Genomic DNA, 16,676 nt, shown 5'->3' on the forward strand with positions numbered 1-16,676 from the left:
TGTTTCTAATAAAGTGGCCATTAAGTGAAAGCATAATGTATTAGAAAATGTTTCTAATAAAGTGGCCAGTAAGTAGAAACACAAGATAGTGGTAGTAGAAGGTGTTTCTAATAAAGTGGCCAGAAATGGAAGCGCAGGGAGGGTAGTAGTAGGTGTTTCTAATAAAGTGGCCAGTGAAACAGGCACAGAATAATTTATTTGAACATGTTTTTTAATGGTTTGAAAAAGATCAGATTGAAGTGAACTGGACGTCTCAGTCTGCTGTTGTTGTTAATAATCGTCTGTAGTGGTGAACTCTGACAGGCCACGTAATAAACAGTGGCTTCACTAGTGTTACAGCATGTACAACACGCTACAGGCAGTAGAATGTAAAATGTTTCAGTGTAAATAATTTATGTGCCCCTTGTGCCTCAGGGGCATTTATGTCATTTAGACTCATACTATAATGATTTATGAATTACAGGGCTGTGTAGTACAGTCTAAATGGCTTAACTGCTCTGCTAAAAGGATATGAGTGGCACTTGGTGAAAATCACAGCTGTTGAAGAAATGTTGGGTCATTAGAGCACAATGTAATGTGGGGTAAAGTAGATTTTTACACCACTGGCCAAAAAAATATGAAATTCATTGTGGGAATGAAGTTAATCTTTATATGTGTGAATGTAATGATGACATACATTGGGGTTTTTAATGTATTTAATGCAAAATGCAGTTTTTAAATAAAGCTTTTCATTATTTAGAGAGAGAAAAATCCAAAACTACATGACCCTGTGTGAAAAAGTGTTTGCCCCTGTGTTGAAACAATACTTAACTGTGGTTTATGACACCTTAGTTAAATTCCTCTAGGTACACCCAGGCCTGATTACTGCCACACCTGTTCTCACTCAAGAAATCACTTAAATAGGACCTGCCTGACAAAGAGAAGTAGAACAAAAGATACTCAACGGCTACACAACCTTCCAAAAGAAATTCAGGAACAAATTTGAAAGAAAGTGATTAAGATCTATCGGTCTGAAAAAAGGTTTTCTAAAGCAATTTCTAAAGTTTTGAGAATTTTAGCAAACCACAGTAAGAGCCATTCTCCACAAACATGGAAAACGTGGAACTGTGGTAAACCTTCCCAGGAGTGGCTGGCCAACCAGTATTACCCCAAGAGTGCAGTAACCACTCATCCAAGAGGTCACAAAAGACCCCACAACAACATCCAAAGAACTGCACTCTGCATGGCAGAGAGCTAAGACAAAAACTACTGCTGAGCAAAAAGAACATTTAAGCTCATCTCAAATTTTCCAGAACACATCTTGATGATCACCAAGACTTAGTTAAATATTCTGTGAACTGAAGAAACAAAAGTTGAACCTTTTGGAAGGTGTGTGTCCCATTACACCACATTTCAGAAAAAGAACATCATACCTGCAGTAAAACATGGTGGGGGTAGTGTGATGGTCTCTGGCTCTTTTACTACTCCTGACCTGGAAGACTTGCTGTGATAAATAGAACCATGAATTCTGCTGTCTACGAAAAAGATCCTGAAGCAGAATTTTCGTCCATCTGTTTGTGACCTCAAGCTGAAACGAACTTGGGTTCTGCAGCAGGACAATGACCCAAAACTCACCAGCAACTCCACCTTAGAACAGCTGAAGAAAAAGAAAATGAAGACTTTGGAGTCCTGACCTGAATCTGATTGAGATGCTGTGGCATGACCTTTTAAAGGGTGGTTCATGCTGGAAAACCTTCCAATGTGGTGGAATTACAACAATTCTATAAAGACAAGTGAGGCCAAAATTACTCAACAACGCTGTAAAAGACTCATTGCAAGTTTCCGCAAATTCTTGGTTGCAGTTGTTGTTGCTAAGAACAACCAGTTATTAGGTTTAGGGGGCAAATACTTTTTCACACAGAGCCATTGGACTGTTTTGTCCCTTAATAATATATAAACCTTCATTTAAAAACTGTTTTTTTTTGTGTTGTCTTTGACTAACATTTAAATTTATTTGATGATCTGAAACATTTAATAGTGAGAAACATGAAAAAAAATTGTATCGTGATTACAATATTATAGTAAAAAAATTGTAGCACTGATAGAAGACTCTAGTACCCTAACTCCTTTATGGATACAAGATGAGATACGGTTGGGCATGGAGGTATACAGGTTTTGAATGGCAGCCTATAGCATATTTAATCACATATGTTGCAGCTTGGCCTGTAGATCCTGCACACTCGTAGGTTGCTGAAGCTTCCAAAAATCTTACCTGATTTTTTGAAGTAATTGCATCATTGCAATATTTTGAGTAAAACTGTGCTCTTACCCTGCTAATTGAACCTTCACACTCTGCTCTTACTGGTGCAATGTGCAATTAATGAAGATTGGCCACCAGGCTGCTCCAATTTAGCTATGAAACCTCCCACATTAAAATGACAGGTGTTTCAGTTTCATTGTCCAACCCCTGTAGATGACAAAACTCATGTGATAAAACTCTTGGATCCGGACTGCAATTTAAAAAACACTCGCTGTTGTGTTTACATGGATCTCCATGGAAACGTGTGGCCAAACTGTAATTACGGTGCGTGGCAGTGGACAAATAGGGATTTTATTAAATGCAAAGTGACGGAACTCAGAGATGTGCATCTGAACAGGACTAAAATTACCGGAGGACCACAGAGTTCAGTGTTAAACAGTAGTTATTTCAGCCTGTAATTTTCTCAGAGGACGTCTGAAAAAAACACATACATGGTCATTCCAGACGGTAATAAAATCACAGAGAAAATAAAAGAGGAAATCACCCCAAGACCCCGTGATAAAATAATCCCATTCAGATAGGGCTATAGATGCATATCTAGCAGTCAGCAATCTCTCACCAGGAGGGACACTACCCAAAACTATCCCCTGAGAATGATTTTAAAGGCCGGTGGAGAAAACACTTTTTCCCCCTCTTGTGGAAACCAGAACCAGTGTCCAATCAGAACGCACCTGTACTTATTTACATACCTGCATGCCGAGGTAATGTAGTAAAACAGGCTCAACGTGTTTTGGTCACCTTCTCAAATTTCTACAGCAGTGTAACCTAACGACTTTCCAAGCAGATGTTTCTCCAGATTCTTCCTCCTGACTGAAAATATCTTTGTTCCTGATCAGTGGATCTGATTTATTTGATTTGATTTGATTGAGTTTATAGTGGAGTGTGTAGAAACCACATTATTTGAATTTCCCTCTCTGTGTATCTGTGTAATAGAGCACTGCTTCACAACAACAAAGCACAGTGAGAACCAGCCTGACTAAGGTACAGCTTAAACATGGTGGAGGTAGTTGCACAAATATTCAATTACACTAACCGATGGGTTGCACACAAGTGGATGTGATGCAAATAAAAATATATATTTTTTTATTTATTGAATTATTTAATATACAATATGAACTAATAAATAGCCAAAATAAAATTATTCAGTAATTACTGTTTATTATTTGTATAATTAACTAGGAATTAATCAACATCCACTATGTTGAATGATTTATAACTTTAGTACGTAATTATAATACATATTAAATTCATATTTAAGAACTACCATTAATAATTCAGTTTTTAGGGCTTATTGATAATTTCCACTATTAATTATTAAGGAGTAAATGAAAACGAATCAATGTCCACAATTATTTTTATTTTAATACCCACAATTATTTAGTATTAACTACAAATTAAGCAAGCTCCACTTTAGTGTTATCTAGGAATTACTAAATATTCATTGTAAATTATTTAATATCAATACTGATTAAAAGTATACTATACTTTAATTAATATTAATATTTTTTATTAATTATTCTACAAATTATTAAGCGATAACTGGAATTAATCAATGTCTACTATAAATTATTCATTAGGAATTATTAATCATTTTATAGTATGCACTATAAATTATTAAATACAATAAGTTATTTACTAAAACATTATCCACTTTAAATGATTTAATATGGATGTATATATTGTTTATTAATATATGTTTCAGTATGTTTATTAAGATTTTTTTTGTAATTTCGGTTTACTTAATATTTATAGTGAATTGGACTTATTAGCATTAAATGACAATTAATTAATATCTATTATCAATTATGCAATCACTTCTATAAATTATTTAATATTGATTAAGATTTTTTTTCATGTGTACTATACATGATGACGTAATAATAGGCTTTAATCAATTTCTAGTATAAATGATTTTTTAAAATGATTTATATCTACTTTGAATCATTAAGTAATGTAAACTGACAAATGATTAATAATGAGGAATTAATTAGTATGCAATATTATTAATTAATTATTTAATATTTATTTTGAATAAGGCATTAATTGCTTTAAATTATTTACCATTTACTAGGAATGAAGGAATAAATTGCCTACAATGTTTATATTATATATTCAGCAATTACTTATTACACTACTATACACTACTGTTCACTACTACACACTCCTACACACACTTTCCCAAATGCTACACATGCTGTGTGCGGCTGAGAATTGTGAATGGGTCTAATGTTATGAATGAAAGAGGATTTTTTTCAGGACTGAACCTGCATTACATGGTTATAACCATGAATAGGTGTTTATAAACAGTTTATTACTGTCTAACTACAGTTTAATTCATAGTGTTTAATTGTAAGATTGCATTTCTTTATTTATTACTTGTATTTCCATCTTCTATTTCTTCCATGCATATAAACACACACTTACTATAGACCATGTGTGTGTGTGTGTGTGTGTGTGTGAGGTCAATGAGTTCAGTGTCACCGGCTGCTGCTCACTGTGGACTGTGGACACTCTCCTAGTGACCCCAGGTTGACCCCACGTGACGTTTGCCTATAGATAGTAGTATGCAGCTAGTTTTGTCTGCCTGTGTGTGTGTGTGTGTGTGTGTTTATGTGTTTGTGAGGACCCCCCCCCCCCCTTCTCTTTTCCCGCTAGCGTGTACACACTGAGACAGACAGAAGAAGATCATGGAAACACACACACAGACACACACACACACACACACACACACACACACACACACACACACAGGCCGGCTTTAGAGAGTGTGTGCGTGCATGCGCGATGAGCGCGTCACCGGCGTGCTCTCGCGCACCCTCTGGCGCTCAGTGCGCTCCAGCCTCCAAAATAAACTTCTTTTGTGCTGCTGCTGCCGCCGCGCGTCTCTTCCTCCTGCGCGTGGAGCTGCCGGACGGAGCCCAGAGGAGGAGGAGGAGGAGGAGGGAGAGGAAGAGCAGCTGCGGGAGGAGGAAGAGGAGAAGGAGGAGGAGGAGGAGGAGTTGGGGGAAAGATGGCGACCGGACAGTAGAGACAAACAGGAGAGGAGAGACGGGGCAGCCGCGCAGGACACGAGCCGTGAGTACAAAAACAGCACGAGCCTGGGAGCACTTCTTTCCAAGTGTAGCAAGTGTATGTGCGCGAGTGTGTGCGTGTGTGTGTGCGCGCCGCTGTCTCTGTGTGTGTGTGTGTGTGTGTGTGTGTTGTCTACACGGAGAAGGCTGCAGGACCTGAGGTTGCTTCAGTTCTCGTTCCCCTCCCCCGTTATTTTGTTGTGGAGCTTCTGAGGTTACGTGCAGGATCTTCTCTTCTCTTGAAGGCTCTTGAGAAGACGGCAGCTCTTGAGGTAGAGCTCCACCACCATCAAGTGTAGAAGCTCCACCAGGCAGGTTGGCCTGGAGGAGCCGGGTGGTGGAGAAAGAATAAGAAGAAGAAGAAGAGAAGGAGGAGGTGAAGGAGAGGAAGTAGAGGAAGGAGGGGGGCTGTCTTGCTGCCTTACTGTTGCCACTAGAGCCTCTACTGGCTTTATGCTATTTATAAACCAGCCCCGCTAAACCAGCAGCAGCAGCAGCAGGAGGAGGACCCGGCGAGGAGATCCATATGGACCTGGGCGGACAGCACTGTGGTCGTCTCTCGACCACTTAGAGGAGGTGGGGGATAGAGGCTGCCGGCACTCGCGAGAGCTCCTCACGTTGCTTTGGTGGAGCGAGAGAGGTGGAGAAGGACGAGACGGAGGAGAAGCGAATGGTGCCGTGTGAGGTGAGCCACCATTAAGTCGGTTGGGGTTGGCCAAAGTGGCTTCTGGCTGGATGACTGGCTGGCTAGCCGGTTAGCCGGCTGGCTCACTAGCTGGCTCACTGTCTGGCTAGCTGGCTGGCTGGCGTGAGCTTTCGCTCCACCTTCTCCACCTCCTCCGTGGTCCCTCAGTGGGCATTCATGGAGCTTCTGCCTGGTGTTTTCCGAATGCACGTGTCACTTTTCTGTGGTCCTCAAAAAAGTGTCTATGTACGAGTGTGTGTGTACGTCTCTCAATGAGTGTCTGCGCGAGAGTGTGTGTGTGTGTGTGTGTGTGTGTGTGTGTGCGTGCGCGAGTGTGCTCGCTCTCGCTCTGCCAGTGCTCTCTCTGAAGGCAGGTATGTGTCATTGTGGGCTTCTCCATAAAATGGAGGAAGGCAGATGAGTCTCACAGGAGCGAGAGGAGGAGTGAGACAGCTAGAACAAAGGTCGACTTCTCTCTCTCTCTTTCTTTCTTTCTTTCTCTCTCTCTCCTCTGTCTGAGCCTACAGTATCTCTCTCTCTCCCAATCTCTTTCTCTATCTCTCTTTCTTTCTTTCTCTTTCTTTCTCTGGTGGCCTCACTTGCTCACTCGCTCGCCTCAGGAACCCTTGGGAGATATTTTCAAGCAAGTTCAAGTTCAACTTCAAGGTTAGCTATTTGGTTGTACTTCTTCTTGATCTCCGTACACACTTTTGGAGAGTGTGTGTGTGTGGAAGTGGAAGTAAGTGTGTGTGTGAGCCTGTGTTGGGGCGCTTTTGTTCAAGGTTGTTTCTCGCAGGAGACGTCTAGAGAGAAAGGTTCCTGAGAGGAGACAGGAGGACAGGAGGAGGAAAGGGAGGAAGGGAGGGTGGACTAGAGAGCAGTGCTGGCCGCCGTGTCGTGAGGGACGTCGTGGACGAGATGCGAATGCTAATGCCTCCGTCCGCAGGCCGTTAGTGGTTTACGCAAGTCCGGCAAGAACTTTTGAGAGCCCCATGGAGCCCTGTGGAGTGGCAAGATGGTGTAACTTGCGCCTTGCCATTGCGAGAGGTTCATCTGCTTTTGACCCGTGGCTTTGGAAAGCTGGTGTTGCATGCCATGCACTCACTTTCCTTAGATGCAGCAGGTTCCGCAAAGGTTCCTTAGTTAAAGAGGGTGGTGGTGTTTGAAAGAGCGATGCTTCAGAGGCTCTTTAAGGTAGAGAACCAATAAAATATCTTTATAAAGAGCACTTTCAGAACTTGTTAGCAATATATAGATCCCAAGGAGAACCAACAAAAAAAGGGATCTGTAGGGAAGTCATTGTTTATGTGACAGCTCAGAACCATTAATTATTTGCATGGAAAAAATGGTTGTAATCTTTGGAGGAGAACCTTTTATGAAGAGTGCAATTCTATTTTTGGCAAGCTTTGGATTGGCCAAGCATTTTTGTTTCTCGCGTTCAATGTGGTGCTCATTCTTTTCTTTGGAAGCAGCAGGTTCCTCAAAGGTTCCTTAGTTGAAGAGGGTGGTGATGTTTGAAAGAGCGATGCTTCAGAGGCTCTTTATGATAGACAACCATTAAAAAGACCTTTCTAAAGAGCACCTTCAGAACTTGTTAGCAATATATAGAGATCCCAAGGAGAACCAATGAAAAAAGGATCTGTAGGGAAGTCATTGTTTACGTGACAACTCAGAACCATTGATAATTTGCATGGGAAAATGGTTGTTATCTGTGGTGGAGAACCTTTTACGAAGATTGTTTCATTTGTTCTCTATTTTTGGAAACTTTTCTATATAGTACTACATTTTTGGCAAGCTTTGGATTGGCCAAGCATTTTGGATTCTCACGTTTCTATGTGGTGTTCATGCAGAAGGTTTTCCCAAGGCTCTTTAGTTCTATAGAAGGCTGTGGCTGTACGATGTCCATTGAAGTGTGACTCTTTGCATGATGACGTCTTGGTTCCTTAGGGAAGTTCTAGTGAAACAACCTTTTTAAATAGCATTTACAGAACTTGTCAGCAATATGGGGACCCTAAGAAGAACCATCTTAGAAAAAGTGATCTGTGGTAAAGACATTGTTTTAGCTCATTTTTATTCAATTTTTAGCAATAACTTTTTAAAGAGGGCATGGGATGGCATGGGATTGTTCTGCTTTCAAGAGTTTCAAGCTTCTGAGTGCACATATTTCATGTAGTGCTCATGCTTTGTTTGGAAGCAAAACATTCTTCCAAGGTTCTTTAGTTGAAGGCTGTTGCTGTATGATGTCTCAGAGAACCATGGAAGCGAGGCTTTTTGAATGACCAAGCCTTGGTTCCATGGTGAAGATCCAATGAAAAGTCATCTTTTATTGACTTTTTCCTTGGTCAGTTGGTGTTGTTGAACATATCATCTATTTAGAGACTCGATGGAGAGCTCTAAATTGGTATGCAGCTTTAAAAAGGGATGTTCTTTAAGAGTTCCTTAAAAAAAGCATTGTTTATGTGTCATAAGCCATTGATTATTTGCATTTAAAAATGATTCTTGCCTGTGAAAGCGAATATAAAGAACCCTAAGTGGGTAAAATTCAAGTATATGACGGCAATGTTTCATTATTAATAGCAATGTTTACTTATAAAACTACAACAACCATGGTTCTTCACTGTGTTGTTGAATATGGCGTAGAGTTCCTAACTCACCATCAGTGTGTAGTTGTTTCCACTGTACTGCTTTCTCTTAGGTTTGTGTGTATAACTTATTTAGTAGCCTTAGTGTTGCAGGCTGTAAGAGCAAGTTAACCCTTTCTTTGCTACTAACAGTAGATTTATGTCAGCTAAAGGCTACAGTGTTCACTCATACGTTAATGCAAATTATGCCATTGAAATAGATAGTATATTTTAATGTTTCAGTCATTAAAAGTCTTATAGGTTTTAGACTTATGCCGTAACTTAATTTCAGCACATTTAACTTAAAATTATTTAGATAGGGTAGCTAGTTGGGAACGACTACAAGAGGACAAGCCTATTATGCAAACAAATGGTGCCATGAGCAAATGGGAAAGATGAATATGTTCATGTTTCAGTCCTTAAAAGTCATAAATAAGTATTAAATAAAAGAGACAACTTTGAATTGTGAATTTGAGGGATGTCAGCTTACACAACATGTTTTATTACACAGTAAAGACTATACTTAGTCAGGAGTACATCCAAAGATAATGATTAAGTCTATACTCTATATATACTTTTAAAAAAACAAATAATAAAAGTTGAAAATACTTTAAATCTTCTATGTTGACTCCACTTAAGACCTACTTAAAAAGCTTGAGTACAAAATGCTGCCTTGATTTTATTTAAGTAAATTCAACTGATAATTTTTTTCAGTGTAGTTTCTTTGTTATAGTGTCTTTTGTTATTTGCATGATTCATATCGCAGCCTAGAGCTCTATAAAATCTGTTTTATTGTTTTAACAATTTTACAATCAACAGTGGTGTAATGTATCACAAAACTCATGGTTTGCATTGGATCTCTAATTTTTTGTCACAGATCGGATTACTTTTCAGATACGCAAAAAAAAAGGAATGTGACACAGTAAGTTCAGCTTACAGTTGCAAAAGTATTTTGATTTAATGCTTCTTTGATATTAGTGACTTTTATTTTGGCACCTAGAGCCTTTACTCACCATTCTTAAAACATGGTGTCTTTGGCACTGACGCTCACCGTCAATGTGTAGTCGTTTCCCTTGGGCTACCTTCCTTTGGGTTAATGCGTATGACTTATGTAATGGCCTCAGTGTTGAAGGCTATAAGAGCTAGTTAAACCTTTCTTGGCTGCATGATTTGTTCTTTTGTATTAGACTGTTTATTTGCTCGTATGTAAGCATGTGTAGATAGCACAGGTACCAAAGGAACAACTGCAATTTTGGGATAATATTCAGATGGGTACCACTTTAAAATAAGACTACCTTTATAAAGGCTTTATAAATGGATTACAATTAGTTTATTAATGGTTACTAATTAGGTTGTAAATGCCTTAAAAATCATTAATAATCAGTTATAACTCATACATAGAAAGGGCAACAATGACCTGTTGGTTTGTGAAATAGCGACCCCACAGCCATCTATATTGTTGCCCTTTCTACGTATGTGTTATAACTGATTATTAATGATTTTTATGGCATTTACAACCTAATTAGTAACCATTAATAAACTTATTGTAGACCATTTATAAACCCTTTATAAAGGTAGTCTTATTTTAAAGTGGTACCTTCAGATGACTTAAGTCATATTGTGTACCTTTCTTTACCCATATTTAAAAAAATTACATTGCAAATGTTCTTTTTTCGACTATATATATTGCACTTAATCAGCGCCGAGCACTTAAAATAAAAAAAACAGCAATCGGCCCTTTAATCAGACTTTCAATTTTTTTTAAAAGGTGATTAAGAGGGTTTTTCTTTGATTCAAAGCATAAATTCAGCTGTAACTGAAAATATCTGCGCAAAACTGTGCTGGACTGAGGTGCACAGCTTTCGACACGTGTGCTTACAAGCACGTGCCCAACCATGTGGATGGAGGCCATGCGGTAACCTCGTGTTTGCTCCTGCTCCCGACCTCATGCTTCTCAGGCAGCAGCAGCCTGTCACTCACACGGACACAGAGACAGCACTGTGTATCTACTTCTTGTGTCAAGAATTAAAACATTGCAACATGATGCGCACATCACAATGACAGAGCTTAAACGATATATCGTGCAGCCCTACCTCATATATATAATTGAATTCCTGCTAAATTCACCCTTGGCCTTGCTTTGACCTGAGTTTATCCTTACCTGAAGCTTAAGATAAGTCCTAATCTTGACCTTGGCCTAAACTCAACCAAGTTCCTAAGTGAAGCAGGGGCTGATATTTTTAGCGTTTTCCCCCTGCGCTACTTCATATCTAAGAGGAACTGGGCATTGGTTGGGTTGTTTGTGTTGTTGAGTGTGTTGAGTGTGGTGCTCCAGGCTTCCAGAACCTGGAGTTTGGAGATGTTCGGTGGTCCACAGTTCCACAGTACAGTTTCAGCACCTGACCAAGGACCTCTCTGTCATTCCTCTCTTTCATTTTTCTCTCTTTCGTTGCATCAAAACCTGGTCTTTCTGGCTGGCGGCGGCTCGTCTTGCGCGAGTGAACGAGTGTGTATGTGTGTGAGTGTGTGTGTGCTTGGCTCCTGCAGTTCCTCTGGTCACTGAAGAAGAATCCTGCTGACGGGGACGGAGAGACAGAGCGAGACACACACACACACACACACACACTCTCTCTCTCTCTTTCTCCCTGCGACAACCCAGGGCTAGGAGGAGCTTTCAAAATGGTGGCACGGCTCTTGTGTCAAGGCGAGCAGGTTCCCTCAGATCAGGGTGGCTGTGCTGGGGGTGACAAGGACAGGCCGCTGTGGTCGACTAATGAGCCTCTGCGCCGCTTCTCGCGTCCTTGAGGAACGTGGCTTTGTGTGATGTTTTGCTGCGAGCTTTAGACGCAAGGTAAGCCAGGTTCTTCTGGAAGGATAGATAGTGTGTATCTGTTTGTGTAAGTGTTTGTCTGTGTGTGTTTGTGTTCTCTCTGGCCTTGTGTAGGCCTAGCGTCAGGTCATTCAGTTTTTGAACATGTTCTTCTTCTCCAGATGTTTTGCGCTCTTGGTTGTTTCTCTTTCAGTTTATTCAAAACTTCTCTAGGAAATGTCTAGGTATTTCTAGGTAGCCCTTTTCCACCAATGTGTAATGGATGGATCCTTTCTGGTTCACGCACTTGATTTTTAATTGTGTTGAGCATTTCCAACAACAAAAATACAGTAGCTTCTGGAACCCGGAAAGTTAGTTCCAAGCTGGAACCAAAGAATAGTAGTTTTTTCTTTCTTTTTTAGGGTGAACAGTTGTGGGTGTGACTTGTTGTACCAAGAGCCAAAAGTTCTTTGTTTTCTTTATGCATCTTCAAAGGTAATCAATGATCTCCACCATCTTCTTACCTCTTTTTACTGCCATTGTTCAACACCCTCTGTTATGTATCTTAGGTTCCACTTAAACTGGTACAAAGTGGACTGGTTCGCTGAAAAGCACCAAACCCAGGGGAAAGAACAATCAAATATCTCTCTAGTTTCTCCTAGACAACTATGAGATTCAATGGAAAGAAGACAATGGAGATGTTAGCGAAAGACTCCTGCTGCTCAGATGTGTCTCCTGAGATAAAAAGCTCAGTAATCTCACCTATCTATACTAAACCTCTTGAGGTTTAGTATAGATCTTAATGAAGTCTGACATTGTGCTCAGATATGCCATAATAATAATAGTAATAATAATAATAATAATAATAATAATAATAATACAATCAATCAACCTTTATTTTGACTCGGAAGTACATTGAGGGCAACCCTCATTTTCAATGTAGCTGAGCATTTACAAAAACAGGGATTGACATGACAAAGAAAATAATAGCTAAATTTAATTATTTTAAAATAACAGTAAATAAAATATAAAATTAGATAAAAAATATATAAATAGAATTAGAATAAAATGATAAAAAAAATTATAATAAAACTTGGTTTCATTGATAAAAAATAAGATCAAAATAAGATAAGATTAAAACAACAGAAATTTGTTAAACTTTTACATAAAACAATAAAAATACAAATAAATAAATGAACTAAAACAAATAAAAGCAATAATAATAATAAAATAATAGTAATAATAATAAAAGAAAATCAAAATAAGTTAAATTGCAATAATACAAAACTGTTAAAAATAATAAGAATAATAAGAAAATAAGAAAATAAATAAAAAGGAAATAAAAAAACTAAAAGAAGAACTAAAATAAAAATTGAAAGTTAAGGCTAAATAAGATTAAGTAAAAGAGGTGCAGGCTGTCTGAAGGTGTTTAGATATTAAACGTTTAAAATGATTAAGTGACACCAGTGAGCTGAGTTTTAGAGTGTCAATCATTTTTTAAAGACAGCAGTCTCAATATGAACTATTTCTTATCCAAAGACTGGAAGCAGAAGATCATTTTTAGTGCTGGTTACAACATATTGCATAATGTTTGAATGTATTTATTTTTTTAACAAGCATTTAAATGATTTAGTTGTACATTGTAGTTTTTTTTTTATAATTTTAAATTGTGCCAACACTTTAGGTGTTATTAATGCAATATGATTTTTTTTTTTATTATGATTTTTTTTGTTTGTTTAAGAAATAAAGGTTTGAGAATAGAAGGGCAGTTGTAGGGCAGTGGTGGCTCAGTGGTTAGAACACTGGACCACAGAAGGCAAGGTTGTGGGTTCTAAAACCAAATTAAGCAAAAATGTTAAAGAGGATATATTATATACTTCTTTTTACACCAGTTAGATTAGGTTCATTAAGTTATTCACACAATTTCAGTCTCACATAAAGAGATCTCGCCAGCTCTATTCTTGCCAGTTTCAGTCTCTTTCAGAATGAGCTGTTTAGGGGCTCTGTCACTTTAATGCAAATAAGCTGTTGCTGGCCACACCATGTTTTTGCTCTCTCTAGCATTCACCACGTTAGTGTTAGCTTGTGCTAAATGGCAAAACACGAACACGCTCTACATGCTTAAGAGTTGGGCAGTTGTTTGTTTTGATTGAGTTGAATGTGTTTAATTAGGGTTACAATGCTTATTTAGTTCTTTATGATTATATCTTCTGAATGATTTAGTAGATTTTGCAGTAGTGGCTCAGTGGTTAGAGCACTGGGCCATAGATGACAAGGTTGTGGGTTTGATACCCAGGTTTAACAGGCTGTTATTCAACCTATCCAGATCTCATATGCTTCTAAAAACCAAATTTTCTCAGTTTTGACTTCTTCTTATCTTATATCTCATGCTTGTCTAATGATATTTCTTCTAAGCAATTTTAGAGGAAACATCTGTGACACAGTCGATCTCTACATACGTCTCTTGAGACACCAAAGATCAACATTTGAGCAATAAAATGTTCCTCTGGGAAGGTTCTTCTGGAGTTCCAGAAGCTCCAGAGAAGAGCTATCTATCGCTTTCACTCTCACTCTCACTCTTTCACTAAGGCAACCACGTGAGAATTAATCAAATGTCCGTGATGACATGGCTGTAGTAACAGAGTAATGTATTTGATCCCTTTGTGTGTGTGCGTGTGCACATGTGTCTATGTGTGTGTGTGTGTGTGTGTGTGTGTGTGTGTCTGACCTGGAAAAGCTAAAAGCCCCCTTATGCAACTGTGGAACGTTCAGTGATAGCCCAAGGTTCAAGTTCACCGCTGACCCATTTATGCAGGAGAGTCCAGAATGACGGGGGTGGAAGGGGGGGGCTTTTGTTTGGCGCTTGAGTTTTAGAGTTTAGAACTTGTTCCCAGTTCACATAGGGTTTCCAGAGCATGTTCTGTAATACTCATATATATATATATATATATATATATATATATATATATATATATATATATATATATATATACTCCAGTTATATAGGCTAGTATCTATAATACACTGATCAGCCATACCGTTAACTAATTAATTAACATTAATTCATTCATGTGGCACTTGTTATGGGGTGGTATCTACATATCATGCAGCAGGTGAACAGTAAGTTCTTTAAATTACAGAAGTTCAATGTAGTTGTACACATTAGTACCACATGCACTGATCAGCCATAATATTAAAGAGGACATCGTATAAATTAGAATAATGTAAATGTATGATCTATACCAGGGATATTTAATTAGAATTCAGTTCGGTCCAGTTAGAGAAAATTTCTTCAGGCTAAGATCCGGACCGTCATCATTTTCTAATTTTTCTGATTTTCTTCCCAATTTACACGGCCAATTACCCAACCCACTCATTAGGACTCCCCCTATCACTAGTGATGCCCCAACACACCAGGAGGGTGAAGACTAACACATGATTCCTCCGATACATGTGAAGCCAGCCACCGCTTCTTTTCGAGCTGCTGCTGATGCAGCATTGCCGAGAAGCAAGCGTGCTCGGAGGAGAGTGCAGCGACTCGGTTTTGATACATCAGCTCACAGACGCCCTGTGCTGCAGACATCACCCTAGGAGTGATGTGGGGAGAGAGTGCCATCTACCCACCCGGAGGGAGCAGGGCCAATTGTGCTCCCTCTTTGCTTGGTGGCAAAGCTGCATGAGCGGGGGTTCGAACCTGTGACCTCCCCTCATCATTTTTAACTGGTGTTATGATTCAGTATTATATACTGTATACTGAAGAAGCCTAGTAGTTCTGTCAGTGTTTTAAAGTTTGAAAGACAAAACAAATAACAAATACTATTTAGTATATTTATTTATTTATTTATTTAACAATATTTATTGTTTTAAATATGCCTGTCACAATGATTACATTATTGACTTATCTTACAATAAATAAAAACACCCTCAATAATTAAACTTATCATGTCTATTAATGTGAATCTGTATGTAAACTTTGTTTCAGAATGTTATATTTATTCTATTTGATTTTATTTATATTTGATTGTGGCCTGCCTGTCATAATAATAATTACATGAATGACAAATCGTACAATATATGAAGAAATGTTTGCTGAACTTGGCCAGAAAATCAGCATTGTTCAAAAACAGCAGTTTTATTTAATTTAATATTATAACTTTTAGTATGTTTAATAAAGATCTGATTGGCAGAGGAGAGCGTTTGGTGATCTTACAACACACGTGATTGGTCTGTGAGTTTACTGCACCGTAAAGCACGTAAACCATAAAGACAAGAAAATTCCACCGCTTTAAATAAACACTGTCAGAATTAAATCCTTCTCTGTAGTTGGTAATTGGTTTGGGTCCGCATTGGACAACGTCTGGGTCCGGACCAGCTCTATTCTCACTAGTTTTAGTGCCTTTCAGAATAAGCTCTGTCACTTTTATGCAAATAAGCTGTTGCTGACCATGCCCTATTTTTTTCGCTAACTGCTACAAACAAGCGATTTTATGCTAAACTGTGATAGAAGCATAAAACTCATTATTTGAAAGAACTTACAGCAAGACTCCCTCACCTGCAGACTTTCCACAGAGAGTAGGTATAGATCCCTTCATCAGACGAAGTCTAATGGCAAATCCTGCTGTGTATTATCTGAGGTTCTTAAGCAAAATGACCAAAACAGCATTTTTTCAACTGACCTAGTGGGGTTTGACAGGTAAGGGGTGGAGCCAGGGTGGATCTATGCAGATTTTATCCAAACGGATTCAAAGAAAACGGATAGATGGATAGAAGAACTTTTTTTACAGTTCAAATCTGTTTTTAGGGGCAGTCGATTTTCAGGTGGAAATACAAAAGCATGCAAAAAGTAAGTTTTGCATAATATTTACTCATTAATTAACTCAATGACCTCCTTTAACAGCTGCTACAGGGTACTGTTTACATATTAGGCAGCAAGTGAACAGTAAGTTCTTAAAGCTAACATGTTTCTTGCTAATCTATTTACAGAAGTGTTATGATTAAATACATAGGCTAATACTGTATACAATGATCAGTCATAACTCTAATTAAATTAATTAATTCCTGTTGCACCTGTTATGGGGTGGTACCTACATATCTACATATATTAGGCAGCAAGTAAACAGTCTGTGTGTGTTTTTGCAGCCAGTTTAGAGAGGAGTAATGTATAATAATGTAGTTATATAGTGTAAAACTG

The 16,676-nt window shown here is 38.4% G+C and overlaps 1 protein-coding gene across 7 annotated transcripts in view; it reads left to right on the forward strand.

Annotated features, from left to right (window-relative positions):
• The first annotated feature begins 5,274 nt into the window (after nucleotides 1–5,274).
• Nucleotides 5,275–16,676, forward strand: part of znf462 (zinc finger protein 462) — a 108,414-nt gene continuing 97,012 nt past the window's right edge. For 2 of the 7 annotated variants that reach the window (XM_007230616.4, XM_015607579.3), the window contains exon 1: nucleotides 5,275–5,374. The gene's annotated coding sequence lies outside the window, so the exon portion shown is untranslated. Of the gene's footprint in view, nucleotides 5,375–5,505; nucleotides 6,056–6,623; nucleotides 6,722–10,295; nucleotides 11,528–16,676 lie in introns of those variants that run through there. The other 5 variants (XM_007230612.4, XM_007230617.4, XM_007230614.4 and 2 more) reach the window with 4 other exon arrangements.

This window comes from Astyanax mexicanus, chromosome 17 (assembly GCF_023375975.1).
Source record: "Astyanax mexicanus isolate ESR-SI-001 chromosome 17, AstMex3_surface, whole genome shotgun sequence".
NCBI classification, from domain to species: domain Eukaryota; kingdom Metazoa; phylum Chordata; class Actinopteri; order Characiformes; family Acestrorhamphidae; genus Astyanax; species Astyanax mexicanus.